Genomic DNA, 12,696 nt, shown 5'->3' on the forward strand with positions numbered 1-12,696 from the left:
TGACACTTGTAGTGGAAATGATCATTATCTTTTTTTTTTTTTTGCATGAAACAAAACATGTCTACCACCACCTTCCAGGGCTACTAGATTACTATACTGGAAATGGTGTCATTATGGCTTCATGATATGTTAATACAAGCCCACTTATATCATATTGTTGTCCTGTGCAGATGGTTTGGGTTTTTTTTAATACCCTTGGTACCTAGAATTAAACAGGAGTTTATGTGCACTCCACCTGGGGAGGGGGGATGTAGGTTGCAGCCCCCTTCTCTAAAGACTTGTAAAATGATACTAAAGCCATGGGAATCACTCATCCATGTTCCATTGCAGGGTGCCGCCATCTTTTTTTTTTTCCCAGGTAACGTCTTTGGCTATCTTAATTGGCCTTGCCGGGATGATATAACCCCATCTTCCATTCATCTCCAGCACATGCAAGGGAAACGGGTTGCCGAATTTTGAACAACTAAAGCTGAGCATGCACATCTCAGCCTTGTCGCTAGAAACTTGTAAAAATCAGGCAAGGACATCATCTGCCTGATCAAGCATTTGTAGAAAAGGACATTTAGTTCCTCTATAAGTGGTCCTTCAGACTCCACAATTGTTCATCCTTGGCACAGCACAACATTGATTTAACACACCATTCCTTGGACTATTTTCTTCTCTAAATAACCCTTGTCCTAATAATGGCCTACGGTGGCTTTTTCATCGAACATCTCCCAAACTAAAGACAGTAGGTGCATTATTCTTACGTGGCTGTCCATGTGTGCTAACTCTAGTCAGTCCTAGCTAGTTAACTCTAGTCTACCCAACCCTGGTTCCCTGGACATTTACTAAAAAGTCTACATAAATAAATTCCTAACAAGTTTCAATATATAACAACAGCTTCAATTTTTTTAACTCTGGTCTAGTGACTTTCACAGTGATGTTATCAGTCTGCTGCAAGCAGGAGGAAGCATTTCTTCAGTCCCCCCCCCCCCCACTCTATTGACTAGACTCCAAACTTGTAGCAAATTATTTCTTTTTAAACAGTATTTATACAGCGTCAAAATATTATGAATCACTGCTCATTAAATGATGGTTGCAAATGACAGATACAGAGTGACATATGGGGAGGACAGAACCCTGCGCGGAAGAGCTTACGATCACAAGGTGAGAGCTGCAGCAGGGTCTGACTTTGTCAGATATTTGTGAACAAAGCTTAGAACTGATTTAGATAATTGCACCATCACTGAGCTGGTATATCGGCCTAGGAAGTAGATGGGTGATCCTGGATAATGCCTGACAAAGATGGCTCTCTCTTTCTGAACAGGAAATTAGATGAAGACAATGGAAGATTACTGTGATTTCTATGAAAAGTAATATATACTTGAATGTTATACACTTACACATAGCATGCTTACACTGAACATGAAATAAGTCTGATGTTCATTCCATTATGTAATAACTTAATTTGTGATTTAGGCTTAATTACAATGTATTACATTTTATTTGGCAGAAGGTTATAAAGGTTTGGCACAATAAGACGTGATCTGTTATCCATGTCGAGTAAACAATACATTAAAGTAGAATTAAACCCTGTGAATACTGACCTGTCCCTATAGCATCACCACTGCCACCATCCTCTCTTTATTTTTATTATTGCAGTATTGTTCTGTTGTTATTCTTTTTTTTCTTACTTTATCAATTAACATATTAAAAAATCAAATCTGTGCTTTATTGTGTCCATGATTGTAGTTTACAGGCAGTTTTGCTGCACATATACACAGCATTGCAACCTTTCTCAACCCAACAAATTTAAGATCTCGGTGAAACCAATTCAACTAAACTAAAACCAATTCATTGGGGTCTTTGAGTAAATTGACCAGCAGAAGAAAGAATGCAACCCTTACTTTGGTGGTCAGGTTGCTACCCTTACACACAGATAAAAGGATAAGTGGGGTGATGTTGCTGGATTTGTCCGTTTTTTAATGTTGGTCTTGGAATTACGCAGGTACCATCAGACCAACTACATCCAAAGGAAATCCTAGACACCTCTGGAGGAACACCTTGTGGTTCCTTAGTATCTTGGTTTAGCATGACTGGTATAGCAAGGATGCAACTACTTTTCGTTTTCATTTTTTTTTCAAATAAGAAGGAAAATGGATTGCTCTATTATAAAACAAGACATTTATAGGTTTGCAGGACACTGCTTGACATAGATCTGCCATAAAAGCTGGACAGTTGTAGAAGAAAAAGGACACAAAGTTCCAAAGAAGGGACATTTGGAAACTATTAACTTTCATTTTCTGTTTGCAGAATGCATGTGACATTTCACTCTTCCTGAACTCAGGATCTTGTTTTGGAGGAAGCAGGAGATTTGAAAACTTTACAAGTTCATAAAAAGTTTTCAGCTCTCCTTTTCCCAAAGGAGGGAGGAGTCCAGGTAGAGATCCAAAAAGTCTGAATGATGGAAGAATAAATTCTCAGCCTGCTTCCAGCATCTGCAACAATCAGGATGGAGGTTAACCCCTTCAGGACCACTTTATGGCTGCCATCACCCTGTGCTCATTCATTGCCCAGGAATGAAGTGGTTTCCCATGCAGGGGGTCGCAGTGGGAAGAGTCAAGGCTTGTATGTGTGAGTACTGAACAGCTGAGAGCTGCTTTTGGATTGTCTGGAATGCAGTAGATGACCTGACAGCAGGACTTTTATGGAAACTCGCAGGCTGGGAGTAAGTGCAGCCAAATGGCATCTAGTCTGATGAGAGGAGCAGACCAGGAGAAGGACAGCTCAGCAGCAGCAGCAGCAAACAGGGAGCAGCTCAGTGTGGACTAGTGGAGGGGGATCTGCTCAGCAACAACTCAGGGTGACCAAGGACAAGCCAGGGTGCACCTTAAAAATATTCCAAATCTGGCACAGGAAGAGGACAGCTCAGCCAGGAATTACTGTAACTGTCTCATTCCCAGCAGAAAACTGACCATATAGCTCTTCTCTGGAGCAAGGTAAGATCCTAGCATCAGCCACCTGTACAAGTAACCTTTTTCTAGCTCCCAGCAAGTCCTTAAAATCAAGTTCCCATCCAGCTGAAGGTTAAAGCAAGTGTAGAACCACAAGCCACAGCATAACCTCCACTTATTTTGCACCTGTCTGACAATCAGGGGGTGTTTTAGTACATCAGAATGTTTATATAAGTTTCAAAAAGTGTATTACAAAAGTAGTTTTCTTTAATTTGGGTGCATTCTGAGAGTTCAGTTAAAAAGTTTTGTGTCACCTATGATTAATGCTTGTGGTAGGGTTTACATTAAAGGAAAACTTTAACTTTTTTTTTAATATTATTCCAATTTTACATTTTAGGCACTGACATGAAACGAGCTTATAGAAGGAAGTCAAATATTCTGATCTGCATACTTGTTCAATATCAGGGACTTAGAAAGTATGTTTCCTTCCATAAGTTTCCTTGACTTCAGCTATTTAACTAATGTATTTTGACATATTCTGCCACCGACATGTACCATTGAGATCTGTTTAGTAAATTGACATGGTTTGGAGTGAGGGCTCCACAAAGCAGTGAGGGACCATTATAGTAAAAACAATGGAGTCACCAATACACAAAAATTGTTCAATGTCAATGGTCACGGGAGACAGTTTTCTGGTTTTACTAATGAAGAAGAGAGATGTAGGACATAACTCACTTTGCGGGGGCTACTAGGAAGAGAAAAGAAGCTAGAGATGAAGATTTAATAGAATTAAATGGCCATACACAGCACATTTGTTTTAAAACATTAAAAACAAAAAATATATCTTCATAATATTGGCATGATATTAGGTAAAGCAAAAGTATACTAAACATATGTTATATTTGTTTTACGTGAGCTAGCATTCTATGAAATTATTTTGATTGACTAGACAAAAATGTATAATTCATTAAAAAGTAATAAAAAAATGCTAATTTTGATCACCATTTGGGCAAAATATCAATCAGAGTTTGATCAATCAAATATGCTTTTTTTGTTTGGTTAGCAATATTGTGTTGAATATGTTTTACTATTACTAACTGACTAATAACAATATGATAAATAAAAATAACATTACAGACATTTTTTTTATTAGATATATTAGTGATATGTATCATAATACATACCAATTTGTAGCTGATTGCAAAGGATCAGTTTGTATGTTGATGGGTGTATTGATTTTAAAATATTATTGAGAGAGAATTGCATGGTATATTCCTAGCATTTCTAAGGTTAGCCACTTTCTGATCTCTTGTGTTCTGGACACTAACAGATACTAAACATTGCAAAAGTATAGACTGTAACTGTCCCATAATTTAAACAATCACTTGTATTGATAACGTTTGTTGAAAGCATTCATCTGCAGGGAATATTTTTTTTCTTTTTATAAAGTTTGAAAGACATTTTGACCAATATCTTCCCTTCTTACCCATCATCAGTAATTGATTTGGTAGCAAGGTTACAATTGCCAATTGTGTTTGTTGAAACCTAAAAAGTACTGATTATTATATTGGCCACTACAGCCAGAAGGAATTTATGTTTAAAGATTGTTTGAGCTGTGTTAAATAGGCTACTTCTAAGTCTTTCAATTGAATAGAGGGTGAAATAGAAAAAGTGGAGCACCAATGATTTGGGTTAAGGTTTGTTTCCTAAATGTGTGATAATTAAACATCACTATCTCAGAAAGAATATAGTACATCAGAACATCTTAAGACATTCTCTATTTTGGGGTTCCATTCTCTCTACAAAATTACTGAGTTGTTTTCTTTGTTCATGGGTGGTTGAGCTGTTTTGCCCCTCCAATATAATGGCACTTTGGCTTAGATGTTTGACATGGTAAAAAAACAGAGGTTAGAGACTTGATTGGGTTGTCATTATGCTACATCACTGCATGATATGTTGGTGCTTTATAAATAAACAATAATAATAATCTTATATTAAACTATATCCGATATTCTTGTTATGAATTAGAGTGCTTTTGATACTAAAATATATAAACCTGAGGACCCCTTTGCTGGAAGTGATAATTTTGGGCTGTGCAGCAGTTGACAAGGACAGGTTGCAGTCTCAGTTGGTGCAGTCCATAACAGAGCATGAGTCCTCAGAACAGGTGGCAGCTGTCACTGTCATACCAAACCTTCTGCCTGACACCAGTGAGGACAAATTAACTATTTATCCCTGGATGTTACCTACAATGTGTCAAAAGGGACCCAGGTGAAAGTTGATGGAGCCCCAATTTGGCTCTGACGTCACTTTGGAAGGGGCAGTGCTGGGTACTTCCAAACAACAAAGGAGTTGGATGAACTGTTGGGAACATTTCTGATTGGTACTGCATGTGTATTTTTAATTACCTCAGGGGTACATATGACAGCCTAGGATGGCAAAGAGTACTTTGACGTTTTGTACCCTATTAACATAGTTTGCAAGCTAAACCTCCAGTTCTGGGTAGAGTTTTGGTTGCCAGTTGTCACCAGAACAGGAAGTAAGGAGAATCCCAAAATGTCAAAGGATTAGAAAGCGTATCCCCTAGTAGACCCCTGTGTTGGTGACTTCTGCCAAATGTTGGACATGAATTATATTAGGTAGACTTTTATGTCTCTAACACAGGAAAAGTTTGGAAGTGTTTACAAGGGGTGTACAATAGGGAATTAAAATCTGATGGTGGTTTAGATATCTTTCAGAAAGCTCCAAAGTATGTTGGAATTTTAAGTGCTCACTATAGGACATTTAAGAAAGTGTTACTATTGTTTGTTTAAATTGTATACTATTTAAGAAAGTGTTACAACTATTGGGTTGACTGTAGAGGAGCAATCATCCCACCAAGAGCAATGTGTGGTTTAAAATCTGCCCTTCCTAAAAGGCCGCCAAGACTTGACAAGATTTGATGTGTCCATGTGCAATAAAAGGTTCATTCCCTCTTCATTTTAAAGAACCCAACCATAAATGATCTGACAATATGGACAAAATAGTTTGCTTTTTCAGTTGGTACTTAGCATTTCCTTGACAAGTCTTTCACAATGGTTGACCTTACAATTGTTGTGTTTCCATGACATTAGGGAATAGATCTGATGTCTATGTGGGATCCAGTTGCCTTCATGTTGTTTTGGTTGTGCTATTTTCAATTATATTTCGATTTTGGGTGTCGTAGATAAGCGGTTGCCAGATCAGTGGTCCTCAAGAAAATTTGGGTGGTCCACGGACTATGTCTCCTATTAAGATCACAGGCTCAGGGCAGTGGACGGGTTGTGTTTCTAGACCTGCGATGAGAGAGTGGACGGGTTCTGGCATTATGACGTCACTACAGGGGAAGTTTCGTCCCCTTTAAATGGCTTTGCATGTAGCGGTACATATGTCCAAAAAGGGTTGGCGACCACTATTGTAGCTTGTTCAGCTTTATGCTGAACCATAACCTTTGGGCTATCCTAGGTTTTCAATCTTGAGGAGAGACAAGTTCCATTGGAATTTGGATTCAAGAATTAATCAATCATATAAATTATATTATTTGTGCGGTGTCATGCCCTGGACCAGCAATACAAAGACTGTGATGTTGACCATTGCTAACTCCCCACTCTGAGGTAGACAAAGGTCATTCACTTGGACATTAATCTTGTACTTGTAGGACTGTCAGTGTCAACGAGTGTTGATAGATCCCAAAAGCTTTTTAGGATAACAGTGACAGTTAGGTGGTTACCTTCACTAGAAACAAATATACTGTGGGTTGAACATTCCAAGTGTATTGCATTTTTCAGAAACATTATACAATTTAGATGCCTCTATTTATTTATAGGTTAGGTGTGCTTTGGGACAATGAAGCAATTTAAGTATTAAAAAACTTAATGGGGTCTATTTACAAAGCAGTGAATCTAAATTTCACTGAAATATTCCCTGATGGAGAATTAATTACTGCCTTTGAAACACATGGATCCGGAAGATATTCCATCAGGGATGTCAGATTCACTGTTTTATAAACAGACCCCAATGAGGAGGACAAAAACAAACCGGAAACCATGTGACCTCCCATAGTTCTGCTGTGTTTATGAATGAGCTGTAGAGTGCAGGCCAAAATGATGAATAATACTGCAGTGTCCATCAAAATGTGGATATCAGTATATTCTTTTTGTTTTATATGGGCCACCAAGACCCCAATATTTATGCTGCTAATGCCCAGCTCCAGCTGAAATGATTTAAATTATTTTGCATTCTATGTGGAAAGGATGCATTGAAATCCTGATGTTGTCACCGTTAAGCTGCATCCATAGCTTTAAAAAACAAACCAGGAAGCTGTAGTAACACCTATATGTGATGCTGAGTCTCCATGAAAAATAGAAGCCATAGACAGCTAAAGCTTGGAAGAAAATGGCTAGAGTATGTTGGATATGTTCCAGCTGGGAAATGACTCGGGTTCCATCAGGCTTGATGCAGCTTTAAATGCACATTGTGAAAAGTTACTTTGTGCAGTGAAATCAGATTAGCCCATTTCAGTACAGAGCAGCCTACATGACACCTAAATCTATTTTCTTAATGTGTGCAGTGCAATCACTTGAAGACTTTGTTTGGCAGGGATGGTGTGTTAGAGGTAGAAGCAGCTCAAAATGCAAGTTGCTAGGAGAAGAAGACAAAAAAGATGAACATAAACTGGGGGCAGGGCCTGGACAGTCTGGGCTCAGAGGAACTGGTTTCAATGATGCTGGTCATCAAACTGAGAACATCTTGTGTTGGAAAGGTAGTAGTGCAGAGGAGAGTTCAATATTAAGTTATCTTTTATTAGGTTTTTGGTTTTATTAGGATTTTTTTATGTTGGCTGAAGCTTTAATCTCAAGAGGCATAGCAGACCTATTTAATTGTTGTAATTCTGATAATAGCATTTGTCTTACTTCCTCATGTTCTAAGTGTCCAAGTACCACCTTCTAAAGCTCCCAGAAGGATTGGCTATCCACCAAAAAGCCATGTGACAGGAAGCTACAGCATATCAGAAATATCAGAAAGTCCTGATCCACTCACTTCTTGTAGGTCAGTACCTTGGAAAGTTTGTAAACCACTGTCCACAGCCAAGAGTCAGCATGCCAGAAGGAACGGTCCCCAAAGTAGCCAAGGTGTGCTAGTACAAGCATAATAAACTTCCATATTTGCAATGCAAGGCTTTAGTTTTACTTTTTTGCAGAGCACAATGCAAGGAATCTCTTGGGACTCTACGGCTGTCTACTGGCCCTGGCACAACGCCACATCTGAAAGACGAGACTTCGGCGTACAAACTTGTGTTCGGTTTGGCTATTTTGAGCTTCACACAGCTGAGACCCCCTCCATCCCGTCATGTCAGCTTCTGTTTTTCTAGACTTTTCTACTCACTGGGAAACAGTTGTACAGGCTTACAGTAATCACGCAGCACAAACCGCCAGCCTGTATTTTTCATCTTCACTAAAACAAACAGATCATGTAATGACATTCTGAAAAGAAGGTCCAATTCAATTTTTCAGAGCGACGCTTCATGTTATATATATATATATATATATATATATATATATATATATTATGTGTGTTTTTTTTGGCAGAAGAAGTCTGGAAGTCCATGCCAGGAACACAGACTTTTGTTTTATTGAATTTGGAAGGTGAATGTTACTGCAACGTGGCTGAAAGGGTTTGCCTATTGTAATCTCAATTAAACAGTATAATCTGGTTCTGTTTTTAGCAACGTTTTGGGCACATTGCAAAGCTTTCTTCCTTAAAGTGGAACTAAACCCCAAAAAGTCACCAGGAGGTAGAGGTTTGTGGAAGAAGAGACATTTAAAGTCTCTTTTTCTTAAAAAAATCTTTTCCCTGCTCCTGGTGGCTTTATGTAATTTGCCTACAATGCATAGCACCATATGGTGTACAGCCTGGCATACACAGGACTTACTACATCAGACTTGGGGGCAAAGATGGCGGCTTTGGGAGATGCAGTAGTGTCAGAATCTTAGACCTGTCCTGACCTGCAGGGCGCCTAGAAAAAGTGTGTGCCATGATCAGCATGTATGCTGTGTCTAAAGCTCACCCCTATTAAGATGGGTTTAGTTTTTCTTTAGGAGTTGGTTCATATTTTTGTAATTCCTCCTTGTGTTTTGTTGCAGTGCATTAACACGTTACAATGTGCACCAAAGTTAATTGGGTTTTTCATTATAATGAACTGTTAGCACACCAAAACAGACCAGAAAACTCACTTTTTAGCAATGCATTGTGTTATGTTGCTCATCCCAGGGAATGATCCCTTGGGAAAATCCATTCTGCCATTTGATTCTTACCCCAAGATCAACTGGCCAGGGTCTGTCTGCTCAGGTAGCAAAATTTGCACAGGCATTCTCTCGTAACCCAATCGCTGGACTGTACAATGACCATCTCATGTTTGGGGGAACTTTATGGCCAAACCGAAAAAGTCCTCTCAAGGGTGGACTAAGGTAAATTGTTAACTAAATGGTATTTTGTCCTATGAATATATCTCTCTGGGTTCTTACCCTTGCTGATCTCACAGTCAAGGCTTTTGGTCACATGATCTCCTTTAGAGAAGTAGATACATCAATTAGAACCTTTATCTCCCCTTTTGGCATGGATCACATGACCTAACATCTAGGCTTCAGTTTAAAGGAACCGCATTTCCAGAATAGCTTCATGAATATATCCATGTATAGGTTCACTTTAATGGACTTTTTACACACATATCTTGGCTTTGATTTTGGTAAATTGGTCCTGGTTTGGTAATTTAATTTTAAAGCCGTCATCTGTTTTATACAAACATGTTACATGTTATTTTTAGCCAACTTTTAGCCAGGTTCAAAAACCTTGAAGTATACATGTATGAAGGGGTAATGTAGGCCTAGTAGGCAAGTGTGAAGTGACACAGGTGGTGATAGCAAGATGGCCCATCTGTTCCACCATAGACCAGCTGCAACTACAGTAGGACTGCTGTGACCCCTTCCCAGTAATATTAACTGGTGACCTGCAGTGTTTACTGTCAGCTGTAACAACAATTCAGTTACTTGTCCGTTAACTTTTCTAAATTGGAGACAAATAACTGGTATTGCCATTTAAAAGTGTATTGACAATTGGCTGAGATATAGTTCATAAACACAATTTATTATGTTTTTATATTGTATTATGCCATAAAGTATTGTTCTGTATAGTGTATGAGTAATGCTCAATAAAAAGTGGAAGATGAAGAAAATTGACTTCTATGCTAACCTTAACCCAGCCTCTGCCAGCATTGCCAAGACAAGGGAAACACCAACACCATTTGGGCAATATCCAGGTGAGCGCTGAGTTCTTAAAATGTTGCAATAGGATAGTACTGTACTGGACTGTAGCTTTATATCTTGGAATTTGGGGTACAGTTACTGTGCCCCTCTGATTATTTATATCCTGTGCCTCCCTGCTGCCCATGCCTTATCAATACAACCCCATTCACCTCTATAGGGGGCCTATTCCTGTCTACCTTGTGGTCCAGCACAGCAGTGAGGGAAGTATACTACTGATGGACTCAGTTCCTGGATCTAAGGAAGTACTGTAGTGTGGAGAGGGAGCGTGGGTTAGTTAAGGTCCGTGCAGAGATTGGGGAGATTAGGGCCACTTCACTTACTTATCCTAACAAATAATAACATACATTTGGTATGGTTTTGGTTTTGGCAAATTATTGAGATGATGTGAAGTATAGGGCTCTGTAAATCAAAGAATCTGACATTCATCTTCCAGGTTCATGTGTTTCAATGGCAATAATTGATTCCCATCAGAGGAATTACACTTAATTTTGAACAAATTTTTTGTTGACTTCAATTTTTAAGCTTATTTACACTAAAATAGGTATGCTAAATCTGAAAGTGCAGTTAGTTTTCTTCTATCACGTCAGGTTTTTTCTATACCGCCTATATTAATGCAATTACTGTAGCGTGGATTTGTATAGGCTATTCATTTACACGCAGGATAGTGTGGTCAGAGGTTGTGCGCTGCTCTACGTAGTGAATAAGCAAACTATTTTTCAACTTACACATATATTTCCTTTCTTTCAGATCATGTCTGGCTCTGCTGTTTCTCGTCGTAAGGGCCTAAACAACCCTGATTCATTTTGTTTTTTCTGTGGCAGTTTCACCATTCCCATTCAAAGGGCAAACATCAGCACATTTGTAGAGGAAGCCTATTTGGCATATTTCAAAGTTAAACTTGGTGATCATGATAAGTCTTGGGCCCCTCATAAGGTGTGCAAACAGTGTGTCGAGGGTTTACAGATGTGGACAAAGAGAACACGTGATAAGATGCCATTTGGTATAACCTATAGTTGGGCGAGGGCCAGGAGATCATTTCAGTGACTGTTAATTTTGTATAGTGAAAACTTCAGGATATAACAAGAAAAATAAATGTAACAGAGTACCCTAGTCTACCATCGGGTATACCCCCAGTGGCTCATTCACATGAAATCCCAGTGCCGGTTTTCAATACACTACCCTCTCTTGAAGAACATGATTATGGTTATGAACTAGGTGACAACAATGATGAAGAGTTTGAAATTGAAGAGGCCTCAGTTCGTAAGGGATTTGATCAGCATGATTTGAGTGATTTGGAACTATCGAAGAAGGCTTCAGAACTCCTAGCATCAAGACTACATGAGAAAAACTTACTCGAAAAAGGAACAAAGGTATCGTACTTTCGAACAAGAGAAATTGTATTTCTGCAGTACCGTAGAACTGGCAGTGGCTTTGTGTATTGCCATAACATAACCTGGTTTAATGGAGGAATTGGGAATTGTAATCATTAACTGAATGGCAACTATTCATCGATAGCTCAAAGCGGAGCTTAAAGTGTATCCTCCTTCACAATAGCAATATATTTGGGTCAATCCCAATTGGCCATTCAGTTTCTCTTTGTGAAGAATATGTAGATATAAACGGAGTCATGAGGCCTGATTTATTAAAGTTTTCCAAGGCTGGTTAGGATACACTTTTCACAGTGAAGGTGAGTTATCCAGTAAACCTGGAATGGAGTTTTTAAAAGTAATTTGGTTTTTGTTAGCAAATATTTTCAATGCTGGACCAGATCCATTCCAGGTTTGCTAGATCCCCCAACTTCACTGATTAAAGTGTACCCTCTCCAGCCTTGGAGAGCTTTAATACATCAGACCCATTGAGTTGTTGCAATATCACCAACACAATTGGGTTATCTGTGTTGACCTTAAAATGGTATGCTTCCTTCTTGGTCAGCAATGTGGATACACCAAGTATCCCTGTTATCTGTGCATGTGGGACAGCAGAGCTTGTGAGAGGCATTGGGTAGGAAGGAATTGGCCAATTGGCCAAAGATCTGTCCTAAAACTAGGTGATCCAAACATTGTACATGGGCCACTTCTTGATAAAAAGAATAATATATTTCCGCCTCTGCACATGAAACTGGGTCTTATGAAGCAGTTCTGAAGGAGACTGTTTCAAGTACCTAATTTTGGCATTTCCTAGCCTGTCATTTGAAAAAATAAAGGCCGGTGTGTTTGATGGTCCACAGATTTGGCAGCTCATCAAAGATTAACAATTAACATCAGGACAATGGCAGAAGTCGAAAAGAATGCTTGGTTATCATTCAAAGCCATTGTCAAGGACTTTCTTGGAAACACACAGGCAAAAAATTACACAGAAATTGTCCAGAAACTCTCAGATGCAAAATGCTTGGTTGCAATATGAGAATCAAGTGCATACCT

At 38.9% G+C, this 12,696-nt stretch overlaps 1 protein-coding gene across 7 annotated transcripts in view; it reads left to right on the top strand.

Annotated features, from left to right (window-relative positions):
- The first annotated feature begins 2,422 nt into the window (after positions 1-2,422).
- NEXN (nexilin F-actin binding protein) overlaps positions 2,423-12,696 on the top strand; it is a 34,953-nt gene continuing 24,679 nt past the window's right edge. For 2 of the 7 annotated variants that reach the window (XM_072419508.1, XM_072419513.1), the window contains exon 1: positions 2,423-2,981. The gene's annotated coding sequence lies outside the window, so the exon portion shown is untranslated. The remainder of the gene's footprint in view (positions 2,982-12,696) is intronic. The other 5 variants (XM_072419507.1, XM_072419511.1, XM_072419510.1 and 2 more) reach the window with 3 other exon arrangements.

The sequence above is a fragment of the Pyxicephalus adspersus genome, chromosome 8 (assembly GCF_032062135.1).
Source record: "Pyxicephalus adspersus chromosome 8, UCB_Pads_2.0, whole genome shotgun sequence".
Lineage (NCBI taxonomy): Eukaryota > Metazoa > Chordata > Amphibia > Anura > Pyxicephalidae > Pyxicephalus > Pyxicephalus adspersus.